The following is a 17,994-nucleotide window of genomic DNA, read 5'->3' as shown; positions in this document are numbered from 1 at the left end:
GGAATATCTAAGGCTAGTGTTTAGAGATACTAAGGTTAACTGTCGTGGCCCAAATAAAGAATCAGAAGGCCTGGACAGTGGCATCATCAGCATCATGGTCATGGATTTTAAGTGATATTTTTGAGCACTTGCACTTTTCAACAGCCACAGTGCTGTATTCTTCCAAGGCAAACAAGATCTTCAGCGGGAAGTTGCTTTAATGTGTTTCCTTTGGTCTTTAGAGTTTCAGTGTTTCTTTCATGGAGTGATATTTATTGAGCCTGTATCATGAGGCAATCATTGTGTTGGTAGAATCTTCAGTAATAAGCAATGGAAAGAAGAATGAGGATGGGGCACGACCGTAAGCCTGAGGCTGGCTATTAGCCTAACAGTTAAGATGCACTCAGGTTGGCGGCCAAGGAGGTTAGGTCCTCATCCCTAACACATGAAATAATTCAACAAGACATACAAATGGGCAGGAGAGTAAGGCTTATTACCAAAGTGAAAGTACAGAGAGGTAAACTGTGCTGCAGGAGGCTCTGGGTCAATCCTTTATGTGTTCTAAAAACAGAAGTGGTGCCTTGGGCACAATGTCCAAGGAAAGAGCAAAGCATTCTAGAAATTTGTTAAATGCCCATTTCAAGCCTTGTTAGGAAGTCTCAAAAGTGTCATGGCATGCTGAGTATGGTGGGAGTAGGAATGTCAGCCATGCTAATTTTCTTAGGATAATACAGGTTACAGGCTGCTGTGGGATTGCAGTCCACAGCCACATTGGTTATATTTGGCTGGCTCTGGTTCTGGACCATGCCTTGGCTACAGCAGTGATTTTAAGGTGCTGGTCATGGGAGAAGTTTTAGAGGAAACTTGGGAAGTTGGTATTATGACATGCGTCCACTGGCTGTTTTTCTGAGCCATGCCTTCTTACCTGTATCACATACATACAGTGCCTGGCTGTGGCACCTGAATTCACCTTCGTACTAATGCAGACATTGGGAGAGAGTGATGGTAGCTCAGACAATCCGTCACTCACATGGAAGGTCCCAGTCCCTGCCATTGTGCACATTGACAGAGTGAACACATTTGGAGAGTGGAGGCTCTCAGTTTCTCTTCATCTCAGGCACTCAAATACGTTTCTGAACGACTTTTTAAAAAATTCCTTAGAAAAGCACAAGGGATATGACTTAGGAGAAAAGGGGGAAAAGTCAGGATAAGTTGCTTTGGTATTCATTCACAGTTATTCATTCATTCACAGTTTTCCATCTCTGCAACATTGGATGAATCACTTAATCCACCTCTTTGTTGCCCACTATGACTTACAAGTCTTAATTAAACTACAAAGTCCTGGTGACCTTTCAAAGAAAGGTATAATCGAAGTGCCAGATATGACACATATTTTACATTTCATCTGGCTCTGAGTCTAAGGATTTGGGTATCCTATTTAAAAGGTAGGGATAGCAAATAACTTTAAGTTCTCAGAGGTGGAAAGATTGATGAGGTTTTTTGTGTGGCCAAAAGAAAAAGACAAATGAAGTTCTTGCTTTTTTGAAGGTCTATTTGCTCTGAGCGTTTGCTCTTTTGCCTGGCAGGTGAGAGCATAGGAATCTTAGGGCTTTAGAAAATTTTGTGTGTGTGTGTGTGTGTGTGTGTGTGTGTGTTTGTACGTACACGCATGCACATTTAAGTGGTAGATGGACAATATTGGCCACTTGTATGTTTTCATTACACCAAAATTGCACAACGTTCTGGGTAGAGAATTGAACCCCAGCTCACTTACTGTTTCCTTTAGTCACTTTTAGTCATTTCTCCATCCCTGTGTAGGCATACTCTCCAGTGCTGGCTAATCCTCAGAAGCTTCAACAGTCACCACTTAATTCAAAGCCACTCGAGAGAAAACTCTCACATTCTTAAATGTGTTGGAGAAGGATGAAAATATGTTTGCTCTGTAAAGTAGGAACAGCACTGAAGAATTTGAAAGAATTCAGGAGCTTCATGTCACTTGTGTTGACACACTTGTCTTCTCACCTCCGTTTTCTTCAATTTTGTTTCTCGATTTAGGTTGGCTCTTACTCCCAAGGATCATATGCAATGTATAGACGTTTCTGATTGTCATAGTGGGTGTAGGCTGAGTAGGGAAGCCCAGGATATTATTGCTGAACACTAAAGGTTCCGCATGATTGTCCCCCTCACAAAGGATTCTTTGACTCAGAATGTCAGTAGAGATACTGCTGAAGTTACAGAAGTCATATCAAGATAACCTCTTCAAACTCATAGTCAAGAATGCCAACATCTGACACTTGTAACAGCACAAAAAGGGAAAGCTAAAAGAGTAGTTTAGATTTAAAATATCTTGGACCCGGCACCGTGGGCTAGTGGCTTAAGTCCTCGCCTTGAATGCATCAGGATCCCATATGGGTGCCGGTTCTAATCCCGGCAGCTCCACTTCCCATCCAGCTCCCTGCTTGTGGCCTGGGAAAGCAGTCGAGGATGGCTCAAAGCTTTGGGACCCTGCACCCATGTGGGAGACCCAGAGGAGGTTCCTGATTCCCGGCTTCGGATTGGTGCAGCACCGGCCATTGTGGCCGCTTGGGGAGTGAACCATTGGATGGAAGATCTTCCTCTCTGTCTCTCCTCTCTGTATATCTGACTTTGTAATATAAATAAATAAATAAATAAAAATAAATCTTTAAAAAATCAGATATTCCAATCATTTAAAAAAAAAGATTTAAAATATCTTCCCTTATTTATTTGAGAGATGAAGAAACAAAGAGAAAGAGCTACTGTTTACTGGTTCGCCATCTGTAATTTTCCATGGCTTGAACCAGTGTTTCCTCCAAAGTTTGCCTTCTGTGAAAACTTAGGTTCCATACCAATATGTTCAGTCCTAGTCTTGATGAGTCACAAGCTCATTTCATGGCCAATCTTCTGAATGTCTGCCTATGGGCTGGTGGTTGCACAGTGTGTACTTTGGGATATTCTCAGCATCACCTCAAGTCCATAGAGTGGCCAGTGAGTTTCCCACATTTGTATTCATTACACATTTACATTTCAACTTAGTTTGCTGTGGGGACATAAACAGAAAGTTTATGTTCCCTCTCTTTTTCATACTAATTTTTCAGGTAATTTTCCACAGAGAGACCATAGTAAAAGTCACTACAAAACATAGGTGAAAGGCCAGAAGTTTTCACTGATACAGACCCTTTGGTATTAGTGTCTATATAACAAGGCAATTCAGTTAGAATCTCATTTCTAATATCACTTTCTGCCTTCCGAATACATGAATTTGTAATCAGATTCCTGGTGTACCTTGTAATTTATTATTTCTAGGGCATTCCTGAGGTATCATTTCCTCTGTGTGAGTTCACATATGCTCAAAGGGAGAGAGAGATGAGTAGCCCACATTTGGAGGGTTTCCTTCTGGGAATAATTGATAGGTGACTGATTTGTTGGCATTTCTCAATAATTAAGGTGTTATCACCAGTTGAAAAGCTGTTTCAGGTGATTCAATAGGTAAAAATAACCTCCTTTCTGTAAAACAGTTATGATACTAAGAATGTTTCAATAAGATTGAAATGATGTTTAAATATGGTAATAGGTATGCATCTGTTTTGTACCATACAAAGTACCATCTACATGTAAGCGTTACCTTTCTTATAAATGGGCTTATTTTTAGCCTTTATTACCAAATTGAAAGTACTTTCTATCAGACAGCTATTGGTGTACCCTGCTAAGATAAAAATTAGGCAAAAAGGCAACCGAAGTTTAGTAAGTTCTAAATTCATCGCCCTTTCCTCCCTGATGTAGTCCACATGTGTTGTTATTAAATTTTTAGACCTTGAAGAAGAATGATGATGATGGTGATGACTATGGTGATGACATTGATGCCTTTTAAAAAATTATGAAAGAACTCCCCATGTGGGAGAGTCTTAGCATGCTGCTGAAGTTGAGAAGTGTAAAGCAGAGGAAGGGTAAATAGCTTGTTCATATTCTATCTATTCATGTCACATCCAACATTTGGAGTAGGCTAGTTTAAAGCCATCTCCTTCATGAACTTCTTGAATTTTTCACAAATACCCTATTCTAAGATAAACTGTGGGATTTTTTTGGATACTTTAGTCTCTCAACTTGAAATATACCTTACAATTTATTGTTCTTCCTATAGCCCTATACTGATCTGATAGATAACAGCTATATAACTGAGGAAATAGGTACTTTACCACCCAATGTACACAGTATGTACTCATTTTTAAAAAGGGTTTTCATTGATTTGAAAGACAGTAACAGGGAGAAAAACAATCTTCCACCCACTGGTTCAGTCCTCAAATGGTCACCAATGGCTGGAGATGGGCTAGGCTAAAACTTGGGGACAGAAACACCTTGTGGGACTTCCACATAGGTGGGCAGAGTCCCAAGTACATGTGCCATCTTCCATCTTCCCAGGCACATTAACAGGGAGCTGAAACAGAAGCAGGGCAGTCAGGACTTGATCTGGTGCTCGTTATGGCTTCATCCCTAGAATGTAACATCAGCCCCCGGTAGATGGCTATTTAATAATTATTAAAATATTATCTGCGCCAAGATTACTGAAAATTTGCTTCTAGACAGCTAAATGAAAGGATCAGGTACTCTGGTGAGCAGAACCATCATATTCAGGAGAGGGTGTTTTTCAACAACCTTTTATGTGATCCATCCAAGGCTAGAAAACTTTGACTATGGCAGCTAAGACTTAGAGGAGTGTCTGTGTAATTTGAGAATGATCAAGTCACTCCATGTGTGTTTGGTCACTTTTGTCATAGCTACCTCTCTCTCTGGCTTCTGCAGGTTTCCCTTCCCAGGACCAACACTCTTCCTGGACTCAGAGTTTTGTGACAGGCTTTGTTGTTCCTCCTTACTCACATGGTTGCTTTTGGACTAGTTTTATTGTTGTGTTCAGTGATTGCAGAAAATTAGAACCAAACTGCTGGGAATCCCCATCACAATTTCCTAGACCTCCACAGAGATCCCAAGAGATTCCATGTTATAACTCCACCAGGGAACCCAACTAGCCTTATTCTGTGGAAGGGGCCATGACAACTATGAGTCATTACACAGCATAACCAAGGGGCCAACTTTCCTGCTCTGAAGTATATGTTTCATTAAGACAGGCACCTTAGATGCCATGACCAAAACTAAATGAACTCATTCAATATTTTAACAATGAAAATAATGGTTCGTAGTTGGGGCTTTTCTGTTGGCATTCTTCTCTTGGAGAGTGTCTTATATGTGCCCTGATCTTCCCTGATCTTGATCTGGGGGAAAAAAAAAAGAGTACTTGAAGTAATCATTAGTTGTTACCCTGGCAACTGTAATGTTTCAAAATTGCTGATCACAAAGCAAATCAGTTCTTAAGGGGAAAATTTTGGTGGGAAAATGTACCAATTTTCCAATTTTGTTAAAATATGCAGTTACCTGAAAAATATTCTGAAACTTTTCCAATTATCACTGAAGCAATAAACTCAAAATGCAGTTGAGATTTCAATGTGATGGAGTCATGGCAAATTAAAAGGTCGACTGGTCATGTCTCAAAAAGAGGAATGAGCTTCTCTTTTCAGAGGGCTTTGAATTACTCTAATCATTGAACATTCATGCTATTAAAAACTCTGCCAAATGCTGTTTCCTAAATAAATGTCAAGAGTTTAGATGGCATTCAGTGAAATCATTTCAAGATGAATGTAAACAGTGTTTCTTTAATTAAAAGCAAGCAAAAAATGATAGCTGATGAATGTCATGTTATGGGGAGGGTATAGAAAAGAACAGGCTCCATGGTGCACTGTGTAGAAGAGGTGGATTCAAATTCCAAGGACAGGGGACTACATGGAGACCATGGAGACCTCAGGGTAACATCATATTTCTGTAGAGCCAGGTTCAAACAAAAATGCATACCCAGAAGGAAGGGTTTTGTATCCCTGTAAAGGGAAGGAAGCTGTAGTAAATGTGATTGCAAACATATGTTGCTGTTATTAAAATAACAATATTAAGCATCGGGGTGAGTTCCTGCTCTGCTTTCTTGCTTTCCTGAACACCATATCGCTAGATTAAGCTTGTGTGGAGTCCGTTAGCAAAGTACAGGTATTTTTTCATTAAATCAGAAAGCACTACTTAGCATTTCTTTATATCAGAGGAAGACTTGGCACTGTGCTGAATTGCCTGTTTGTATTTTGGATCAGCATTGTTTTTATTGTATGTTACACAGTGGCAAAAAGAAGTTGGCAACATCCTGATTTTTCGTATTGCCAACTGAGGATTCTTTGGCCTACCATTAGATCTCTGCTTCCATTCCTTTGTTCAATAGGAGGCATCTCTGTGGCATGGAAGAAACACAGGCCATGACATTTGAAGTGGGATTAAACACTGGTCTCCCTCCTGTGCTCCATTAGTTCCAGCCCACGTGCCTGGGAAGCTCCATATCCACACCGAATACACTGCCTGCTGTCCTGCCTCTTTGTTGTTTTTATCTGAACTTCACATCCATTCCATATCATCACTCCCCAGGAGATTTTGCCCCAGGTTGAAAACAGCCTGCTTCCAGGCATCTGCTTCAGGTTTCCTAGAGGACCCATAATATGTTTATTTAGCTCACTCTGGGTTAGATGTATAGATTTTTGCCAGTGGCCTTTTGAACACTGACCTCAGGATGTTTGTTTTGTTAGGTTTTTGTCTTATCTCACTTCCTCTGAAAAAGTCTCACTTTTCACACCTTGGCTGAAGCCTGAATAAGCAGCTCTCTGAGGCCTAATTATCTCTTACCCAAGTGTGAAGATAAATTACGTGCAGCTTGAAAATCATAGCCCTTCTGCATTGCAGAAATTCTAATTGGAGAGGGACAGTCTAAGAACTTGGACAAACCTATAAACTGCTGCGTTTGCTGCCCTCTCTGTCTCTCTCTGACTCATGAGCTGGTGAAAGTGGCACAAAGTGCACTCTTTCTCAAATGCATGGGAGGCACCTGTGGAACTTGTGTAACTGCGAATTGAGACCACGTCCTCTGAGATTCAGACTCAAAGCAGCTAGAGGAGGCCCGGGACTCTTTCTAGTTTGTACTCCCCACTCCCATCATGCTGATGAAATGGTTTGTAAATCTAAATATGCTGAAACTCTTGCTAAGTGGTTAAAATCTGGCTTTGAATCCAAGTCTGACTGGGTGACCTTCTAAATCATAGTTTCCCTCCACTGCTGATGAAAAGTTTTGTGAGCACTCCATGAGTTTGGCACATAGTGGCTCTGATTGTGCAAGAGCTGCCTTCTAGAGCGACACAAGACATAACAGCAATAGAAAACAGAATCTTATGCTTTTTTTTTTTAAAGATTTATTTTTATTATTTTTTCATTGGAAAGGCGGATATACAGAGAGGAGAGACAGAGAGGAAGATCTTCCGTCCGATGATTCACTCCCCAAGTGAGCGCAACGGGTCGATGCTATGCCGATCCGAAGCCAGGAGCCTCTTCCGGGTCTCCCACGCGGGTGCAGGTTCCCAAAGCTTTTTGGGCCGTCCTCGACTGCTTTCCCGGGCCACAGGCAGGGAGCTGGAAGGGAAGCGGGGCTGCCGGGATTAGAACCGGCGCCCATATGGGATCCCGGGCGTGCAAGGCGAGGACCTTTAACCACTTGCGCCACCGCGCCGGGCCCAGAATCTTATGCTTTTTGTGTGAGCTGACAGTGATGTCAGTCTACATAAAAAGTAAAGACAAACTTGGAGCATGATAGGAAAGCTAGAAAACAAATGCATAAGCTCAGTGATTTCTGATTGTCTGTAGCCTTAGTTTGGTACTCTCTTTAGCTCCTCTTCACTCAGCGTCTTTCTAGACTCATATTAATTTCTTTAGGGAAGATGACCTTTCTGACCTGTAGGTTAAACCTGTAGCACAGGTCACTTCCTCTCTGTGTTCATCACGTGTAACTGCTCATGGCTACCTTGATGTTTGCTTTCCTGTAAGACTCTGAGTTCTCCTCAAGGATGAGATCTTGTTGCCTGTACTTGTCCATGACTATTTCCCAGGGCCATGATTTGTACCTGATGTACAAATGGGAGCAAGTGAGTATGAGGAAAATTATCTTTAAAATCATTAGCACTATTCATTTGATTTGTCTTTCACAGTGAGATTTCTGTCATACATCCCTGCAGTGAAAATCCCTACAGTGAACTCAGTAACAAGTAAGTGTTCTTCCAGTTGGCCACGTCATTTTCTGGAACATGTGAAGGAAGTCTTAGATAGCTTTTCTGAAGAAGGGCAAAATCATAATAATGGATTCTGTTTTACAGTTTGCAAGGAGGCAGCTAAATTGCACAAGGAAAGACCAGGTGACATCTGTTTTAATTAGACCTCAGTGAAACACTCGATGCTACTAGTTACATGATGGACCACTCTAGCCCATAGGACCTTCAGTTGGTGAAAGGAAGAATTAATGAGGTAGATACAGAATGATTTTATCTACCAGTTGATTCCCAGTTCTACATTTAAATGTTTTCCTTTTTGTGCCTGGAGGAATTGTAGCTTGGCATTGGTATTCCCTCAAAGGAAAGGGGATTCACTGGGAGAAAAAGTTAAGCATTCTACCAGATCTGTTCTCAAAGGTGGGAGAAACAGCAAAACGCCACACATGACCTCAGGTCTGGAAAAGCTGATATTTTTTCTTCATTGTCTTTCATTTTATGGTTCTGACCTGGAATCGGAAGCTACTCCATATCCTTTTCAATGTGTTTCTTGGGAAAAGCAAAACAAACAACCAAAAACGAAACATCTTGCAAGTGGAAGAAGGAACAGAAAATAAATGCAAAGTGCTATTTCTTTTGGCATGGAGGCTGCATTTTCAATTTGCTCATATGGCTAGAATTTCCATTAGTGCAAAATGAAAGACTACCTGGAGCTTGGAAAAAGTAAATCAAGAAGGCCATGCCGTTCTTCATCCTATATTCTTAATTAATGCAGGCCTTACTAAAATGTAACTTAATTCCATCTATTGGAAAGTCCCTCTGATTGTATTTCTTTAACCTTGTTTTTTACTTGAGATGTGGAGGCGCGCACACACACACAGATGCTTTATTATTCTGCCAGTTTACTTCCCAAATGCCTGTAGTGTCCTGTGCTGGACAAGGCCGAAGCTGAAAGGCAGGAACTCAGTCATGGTTTCCCATGCGAGTGGCAAGAACCTAACTACTTGAGCCATCTCCAGCTGTTTCCCAGAGTTTACATTCATCAAAACGTTGGGGGCAGAAGCCAGAGGTGGGAATTGAACCCAGGCACTCCAGTGTGGACACAGATGTTTCAACCACTGGACCAAAGACTGACTCAGACTCAACATTTATATTCCATTATTTAAGAAGAAAATTGGCAAAGTAGTGTAATAACCACAGTTATGCATAACAAGTATGTAACAAAATGTGCAAAGAGCCCTTTATTTTTTATTTGGCAAAGTCAGGGAAATGCCATTTCTAAGGTATTTCTACACATTCTTCTGTTCATTTCTTTCAGACAATTTGTTTTCTCTCTTCTGGGAAACAGAGATTTCACTGTATTTCCTGGTGAGTTGCTAGCATCTCCAGCTCTTGTCAATCTGTGACTCAGGGAGGTGAGTCTGCAAAGGCCACGGACCCAGCAAGGTGAATGGAAGCCAGAACACTGGGTAGCATTTTCAGCTTTATCAGACTTACCACTTACGATAAATAAAAAGGAAAAGCCAAGATGGCAACACTTATATCTCTATATAGGAGAAAATCAAATTGTCAGGTGTAGACAGACTCACAGTAGCTCACATATTCAGTGATGCCCATGAGAGAGAACATCCCGCCCTCTCCTCCTGGGAGCATTAGCAAAAGAGGGATGACTTTATTGCTGCAGTTTGCACAGCAGATTTTCTCAGATATTTTGTGGTCCAAGAGGTTTGAGGCAATAACTTTATATTGTTTCTTTCTATTGAAAATATTAATTGATCAAAGGTGCTGAGAATTTCTGTATGTATCTTTGTTTATCCAAGCTTTTCTCAAATTCAAGTGACCCTGTTTCATTGCGCAGCCATTAAGGATCATTGGCCTTAATATCTTACATGTCACAAAACACAGAGAAACATAATAAAATGCTCTGCTGGTTAGTGGTGTGGCATGCCAGGTTTGTCACTACTTAGGAAGCCAGTGTCCCATTTCTAGTGCCTGGGTTTGCATCAGATTTCTGCTGCCACAATATGCCCTGGGAGGCAGAAGATGATGATTCAGGTGTTTGGGTTCCTGTTACTCATATGGGAGACATGAATTTATTTAGGCTTCTGGCAATTATAGGCATTTGTAGAGTGAACCAGAGGATGAGAGGTTTCTTGCCATATGTCTACCTCTGTGTATCTGACATTCTTTCTTTCAAATGATTCTAAATAAATATTTGAAAATACAATAGTTGCTTGCTGTGCATAGTCACAATGGGTTATTAATACCTTTATTTCACTTAATGTTTTTATTATGGTGCAGGTACAGGCTATTTCTGTGTATTATTCTGTAAATGTACAAAGTGCTCCCTGCTAAAAGCACTGGAGCAGAGGTGAGGCTGCTTTCCCTGGAGTTGATGGGATCAGTAGTGTGGGGAAATCCAATATAGCGCAGTTTACCATTTGGGAAATTCCACTGTGATGAGCTAACAGGTGTGCAGAGGGTGACTCTACCTTGGCCATTGGGAATAGCTGAGCACTGACTGTGGAGACCTCTCACCCATGGCATGGCATCTCAGGTACCTACTTACCCTGTACAAAGGCAGACCTGAGTCTTTCTGGCCCTTTCTTTCCCTGCCCATCCCACCTTTGGCTGAGAGCTGTGTCATCCAGATGACTCCCTTCACCTCTTGGGTGAGATACAGTTTATTTTTCCTGTCTTGGTTTCTGTGAGAACAGATCAAGCGGAGGAGAACTGAGGGATGATCTATTAACTCTCCCTGCAATGTGTGGAGGGTTTTTCATTCCTGTTCAATTAGGAGCAGACTGTGGGAGGAAAGCCTGGCCTTCTCCTTGCCTGCAGCACCTAGTTTGCTTCTGAGCAGAAAGCCAGCATGTGATGGCACTGTCACGACACACATCCTGGGAATGTGTAACTAGGTGGGTGGCCAATGGCAGGGAAATATTTTATTCAAGTGGACATATGAGTACTGGTATGATTCCAGATGTTTTCCACATTTTAATACTGAAGCTCTTATTCCCAATTTGAGATCTCTTGGCTCTTGTTTTCAATATTGCTTCCTAATATATTGCTTGTTTTTTATTACCTTGAGAAGTTATGCATGTTGATGGCTCAGAATTAAAATTATACAAATGTGGCAAAATGAAGGGAAAACAAAAGTCACTTGTAAATTCATCTGCTAAATGAAATCATAGTTAACATCACAATGTGTTTCTTCCAAGCTTTCTCTGGGCATGAGTATTTTCAGTTTATTCTAAAATGTTAGAGTGTCTAACATGTAATGCAGTGTCTCCCACCTACTTATGTGTTGCCTTGATCTTTTGACGCCATCCACAGACCACATAACCTTTCATGTTGTTTCTAGAGGCTGTATGAACTCGTAAATCCGGAAGCCTGAGTCCTTCTCCATTCTACTCTGTGGAAGGCGATCACCATTGTGCTTTTCTTGTTTCTCGGTTTTACTGTTTCATGAATGAATCTCCAAAAAAAAAAAAAAAAGGATCATATTTTTCAAATTTTATGGAAATCACATTTTTGTTTCTGAGTTTTTTGGCTTAATATAATTGTGTCAGATTTTTCCTGGTTATTTGTTCAGTTTTACTGCTTCATGGCAAACTGCTGTAATCAGCCATAATTTACCCATGGTGCACAGAATGAGCATTCCAGATTAGCAGTGGTACAAACAGCCTGTAGTAATCCTGGGGTTTGCACCTGCTTCTTTCTATAGCTCAAGATAAAAATCATTGAGCTGCAGGATAGATTTAACTTAAGTAGGAAACAAAAAAAAAGTGTACCATTTATACTAGCTATGCCTGGGGGTTCCTAGAATTTATATTGTCCCAACATATGGTATTTTCAGTCCAAGATTTTTGAAGTTAGTGTATAAGAGTAATTCATCATTTTTTCTACATACCAGATTAATAGAGATTGAACAATTTTCAGAGATGAGGGGACTTCAAAAATTCTGTGGGAAATGAAAAATTATGCAAACATTTCAAAAGTGTTTGTCACTAAAATAAATATCTTTTAATTGAGTTTTCTGTGAACCTCCCCAAATGCCTCAGTGTTTATTGATCATTTGGGTTTCCTCTTTCATGTAAGGAATAGACTTGAGTCTTTTGCAGCATTATTTGTTGTGCTACCTCTATTTTCTTGATGATGTGAAAATTCTTTGTTTTCTAGAAATGAGTCCTTTGTTCATTTTGATTGTTCATGCTTCAGATGTCTTCTCCCAGTTATTAGTATGTCTTTTCAAGCTGCTTCCAGCATCAGTTGGATAGGTAGCTTTAAAAGAATTTACAGTATGTAAAATTAGAATAAACAAATGGTTTGTAATGTTTATAGGTACTTATATCTGTTTTTAAAAATTCTATATGATAATCATTCTTTCTATAGTTTCATAAGTTTTCATGGAGTAATAAACATGGACTGAAATATATAATCCACTCCCAAGGTCAATACCTTCCTTATTTTGTCTGAGATAGTCAGACCTACCTATTTGGGAAGTATTCTTTGATATTTTCTAAACTTTAGAGTTAATCCTTTCCTCTTTGTATGATAAGCACATTGGAATCATTTTGTATATAACATGAGGTCAAGGAGTAAGTCTTTCTTCCTTTTTGTTGCTGACACAGAGATACCTCCATATTCAAGTAATGTTTAGATAGTCTGTCCTTCCTCACCACTCTGCTGTGTTAGCTCTGGCACATTCCTGTGAGTGCTTGGCAGTTTCTGCACTTATTTTGTTCCTCTATCTCTGGGCTCATCAAGGACCTATAGTTAATTCTAATTGAGTAATCCCTTGTTTGACTGGTAGGGTGTGTGATTGCTCATGTTTTTGGTTTTTATTCATCCTTGGGTTATTCATATATAATTCAGAATTAGTTATTGGGTTCCTTTTTCTTTTTTAATTTATTTTTTAAAATTTATTTTTTTATTGCAAAGTCAGTTATACAGAGAGGAAGATCCTCTGTCCGATGATTCACTCCCCATGTGACCACAATGGCTGGTGCTGTGCCAATCTGAAGCCAGGAGCCGGGAACCTCCTCTGGGTCTCCCATACAGGTGCAGGGTCCCAAGGCTTTGAGCCATCCTTGACTGCTTTCCTAGGCCACAAGTAGGGAGCTGGATGCAAAGTGGAACTGCTGGGATTAGACCGGCAACCATATGGGATCCTGGTGTTCAAGGCGAGGACTTTAGCTGCTAGGCCACTGCGCTGGACCCAGGTTCCTTTTTCAAACCTTGAGAATTTCATTGAGTCGATCAGAGGCAAGTTGAAGAATGAATCTATTATCTATCAATTTACAACATTGAAACTTCCGGTTTTATGACTGCTGATGTAAGTATTCTTTAATGCATAATAGTAGCATTTTGTAATTTACTCAAGTCTTGAAATTTGTTAGTCTTACATATTTGTGATGTTATCAGGTATGTCTCCTTACATATTTGTCTTTTGTTTTCTAGTTTATATTAATACAGCTGATTTTTTAATATTAATTTTACATCCAGGAAATTTGCTGAGTTTTCTCATTCAAAATAACATTTCTAAAATTTCTTCTTGTTTTTATACATTATAAAACATATTATTTAAAAATTATGATTTTTTTTCTCATGCTTTCTGTTACTTATGCGTTTTATTAATTCATTGCCTTAACTAGAACTTTTTGTGCAATTCGATTATTGATCTTATTATGAATATTTTCTGTCAAGTACCATGATTGTTTTAAGGTTTTCACTTTTAATGTGATTTGGGCCCCTGCTGTCTCTATCCCCTCTCTGCAGCCTGTAGGTGGCACGTGAAGTCACAGACTGCATTCATTCTGGGAATGCAGTCAAGAGGTTAGAATATCCAGAATGGCTGGCACCAGCATGTGGCTTTTGTTACAGGATGTCCTGGCTTCTCTTCTTGTATGTACTCTGAGAGCCCCTCTCTGTGGGGTCTCCATGAAGTCTCTAGCAGAGGGTTCAGGAATCCTAAAAATACAAAAGCAGGTGCTCTCTGTCCTACCTAAGGCACACTGCTGCGTTGCCTCAGCATCTTTTCTTCCATCTTTCCCCTAGTTCAATCAAGTCACAGTTCAAGCCAAATTCAGGGGGTTACATTAAGGTATGATGTTAAGAACTTATCTCTAGAAGATGTCATAAAATATATTGACAGAGTAAATGATGTCATTTGATGTCCCAATTTCTGTCAGTTTTAGAACCAACTTGTTCATAATGAATTCTTAAGTCTCACATATGTGCTTTTAGCATGGTTCATTTAAACTTTTCCAATAATATTTAAGAAAGAAAATGTGAGTCATATTTGCCTAAAGAAGATTCTAACAATACTCTTTGATGAAAGTCACTGAAGCACTTGGCCATGTACTCCTGACACTGACTGTCCTTTACCCATCCATGGAGGTAGTAGCACACTAGGACCCATGCTCCCAGCCTGGCAGGTATTAGAACCTTAGAAGGAATGATTTCGCTCAATGATTCATTGTCACACTGGCACATCCTGTTCCCTGCTGATGGCATCTAAACAAAGGCAGTCAGAGCACCCTGCATTGGCAATGAGGATGAGTCTTCCTAGCTGCCCCTTCTTCTATGTGATCTCACAATAACTGCATTGGGAGGGTTGTGACAGCGACTTCCTGCAGTCCTGTGGTGCCTAACGGACTGAGGGTGACTCAGTGCCTCTGAGAAGGAAGTTAATGTTTCTTTGCAGTGATTGAACTGGTCATTTTCCTGCCCCCACCCTTCACATTTGCAGATCCTATCTTCCATTTAGTTTGTGAGAGAATTAAGGGGGAATGGCATTACTACAAGGTGATCAAGATAACATTGAGTTACTAGCATCATAGGTTCCATTTGAAATGTTATAAATTAATCTCTGCCAGACACTGTACCATATGCTTCATGTATTGCAGTGGATGAGACACGGTCACAGATTTGTGAAATATTGTCCACTGAGAGATGTCTGTCTGACCCCTCCCCTTGAAGCTGCGTGAGTCCTGAAACTGCATAGAGCAGGAGGATGGAGGATCTGTGCTGTGACTATATCCAGGTCCAGCTCCTCACACACTAGCAGTTACTTCCTCCTGTCTGTTGGAACACCTGTTCACAGCTGTTCGCAGTGAAACCAGCTGCTGCATAAGAAGCCCAACAACCCTGAGCCCACCATTCTATCAACAAGGCTAAATTAGCCAAGCGGAATGGGGAGACCTAACTGGCCTCCACCAAGCTATTCTAGCCATCCCAGACACGTACAAAGAACCCATCAGCTAGCCCGGCCCTACCCACCTGCAATTTCAGAAAGGACTCTGAGGGAGAACACCATGCCTGTCTACCTCCAAAAGTGTGAAGTAGAACAGTGCTTTGTTGTTTTGAACTGCTGAATGTGGAGGTGATTTATTTTACTTGGCTTTCATTAAACCTCTGTGATGGTAGGGACTATCCTGTGCTTATTTTACAAATGATCAAAGATGATATGCTTTGCTTAGGTCTGTTCAGCTGGATTAGTGCAGAGTTGGGCTTCGACTTCTAGTCTGTGACTCTAAGACTTACAAGTAATTTATGTCTTGTCAACTGGTTAAAACAAGAGAATTCTTAGTTGGTACTCACAGAACATTTTTGTTCTAGTAAAATTGAATTGCCAGCAGTCAGAACAAATGAAGTGGAATTTCGCAAATTTTTATGGTTGGGTTAACAAGTTAAACTGTGTCCCTATTTGAAGGCATTGTCTAGTTAGGGAGACTTCTTGGCACTTTACAAGGGATGGAAGAGGACAGAAGAAAGGGCTCATTTACTTTGCTGATTTATCCGAGAGCTCAATTTGCCTATAAACAAAAAGTTCCCATCAGACAACAGGAATTTGATACATAAAATAAATATCAATAGTTCAGATCTCTTTTTAGACCAAGTATTTTGGGGACATTGTTAATGTTTAGCATTGGTTGGACTCTAGAGTAAGTTTCAGAACACTCAATGAAGAAGCTGTAAGAGCCTCAAGAAAATACAGCAGCAGCCTTAGAGGAATCTAATGAATGGTTCTCAGTGGGAATGCAAAGAGCAATCTTGGCGGGCAGAGGCGGTTACAAAAACCTTGTTGCGTTGGCCATACTATTGAAATGACATCAGATTATTGAAGTTACACTTTCCATGATGGTTTCCTTATATAAGAGAGAACATATGGTATTTGTTCTTTTGTGATTGACTCATTTCACTGAGCATAATGGTCTCTAATTGAGACCACCTAGTTGTAAATAGTATAATTTTATTCTTCTTAATAGCTGAATAATATTCCATGGAGTAGATGAACCACAGTTTCTTTAACCTCTCTTCTTCGGACGCATATCTGGATTGTTTTCATGTCTTTCCTATTGTAGATTGTGCTGCTGCAAACACAGGATTACAGATCCCTTTCTCATATGCAGATTTCACTTCTATTGGGTATATCTGATCCATACTGTTTTTTTGTTTGTATGTTTGGCTGTATTCCATGTGTTTTGATGTTTTTTATTTCAGTTTTGTTTATTCCAAATAATTTCTTTTCTCTTTTCGAATTCATCACTGGCTCATGGATTACATGGTGGCATCATTTTTCCCACGAGACCTTTGTGTTTCCTTTTTGTCACTCATGTGTTGGTTACTCAGTGGTACCTTTTTTCATGGTGCTGTAATTTATTGTTGATGTTGTTGTTGTTGTGGCTGTTCTAACTCATACCAGTTGTTGACCTTGTTTCATGGATTTTCAGTTATGGAAATGTATAGTGATGGAGTACTGGGGTCTACCATATCCAGATGTGGGGGTATAATGGAACATGCATCCCTGCTTCCAGACAAAAGATGGATTCCCAGTGAAACTGTTGGACATGTGTAGACAATGGGATGTTGGACTGTCTGACATTGTCTATACCAACAATATCGGGGTACACTTAAATAAGAGACTGATAGAATTATGATTCCTTAGACTAGACCGTTGGTGTAAAATGGGGGAAATCTGTAGAGAGGTGGGAGTTTGGGGGCAGGGGAAAATCCCAGCCTATACGAAATTGTACCACATAATTCAAAACTCAAAATAAAAATATATTAAAACATTTAAAAATGACATCAGAATTGCTGGAGGTAGAACTGGAGAAGGCATTGATACTGTCTTACAAGGTCCTCTGATGATACCAACCTGTGGGTGAGGTTGGAAGCCTCTACACAGTGCCCAGAAACACGGGGGTGGAGTCCATGCTCATGCATTCTCTGTTTTCTTGTGTTTTCCCCTCTCCTTGAATCATTCATTCATTCATGTGACAGCTACTTATTGGATATTTTCTGTGTGTTAATTTGGGGTCATACTTACATCAACTGATGTAGAGTTGGCATAGCCAGGTTATGGAGATGGAATTTCATTTGGCTTTTGTTATTTGAAGTGCCATGTGCATTCTGATGAAGACATTCGGAGAGTATGAATGTTTTGAGTTGAGGGTGTCTCAGTATTCCAAGTGTATACGTAGTTGATTCTAGATACCAATGGATGCAGTCTCATTGTTGTTGACAGTGGTTACTCTCTAGGTGTGTGCCTTAGATTCCCAGGGAAGTATTGGACTCCCACCTTCAGGGGTGGAGGTGAAACATACCTACAACTTGAAAAAATCCCAAGCAGTTCTCTGTATTCACTACTCCTTCAAATGGAGACAAAAAACTTAGGTAAAATGCAATTAAAAAGGCAGTTAGATGTTACCATGTAGGTTATTGTTTGTGTATTACGTTTCATCTAAGTGTTTTCCCTATGTTAAAATTATTCCTTTTTAGTGGCCCATAAAGGCCTGTATAATCAAGTTTTGGGCTTCCC

The sequence above is a fragment of the Ochotona curzoniae genome, unplaced genomic scaffold (genome assembly GCF_017591425.1).
Source record: "Ochotona curzoniae isolate NIBS_2020 unplaced genomic scaffold, NIBS_Ocur_1.0 contig_908, whole genome shotgun sequence".
Lineage (NCBI taxonomy): Eukaryota > Metazoa > Chordata > Mammalia > Lagomorpha > Ochotonidae > Ochotona > Ochotona curzoniae.
The sequence above is the reverse complement of the archived record's forward strand: the minus strand, read 5'-3'. Positions refer to the sequence as shown.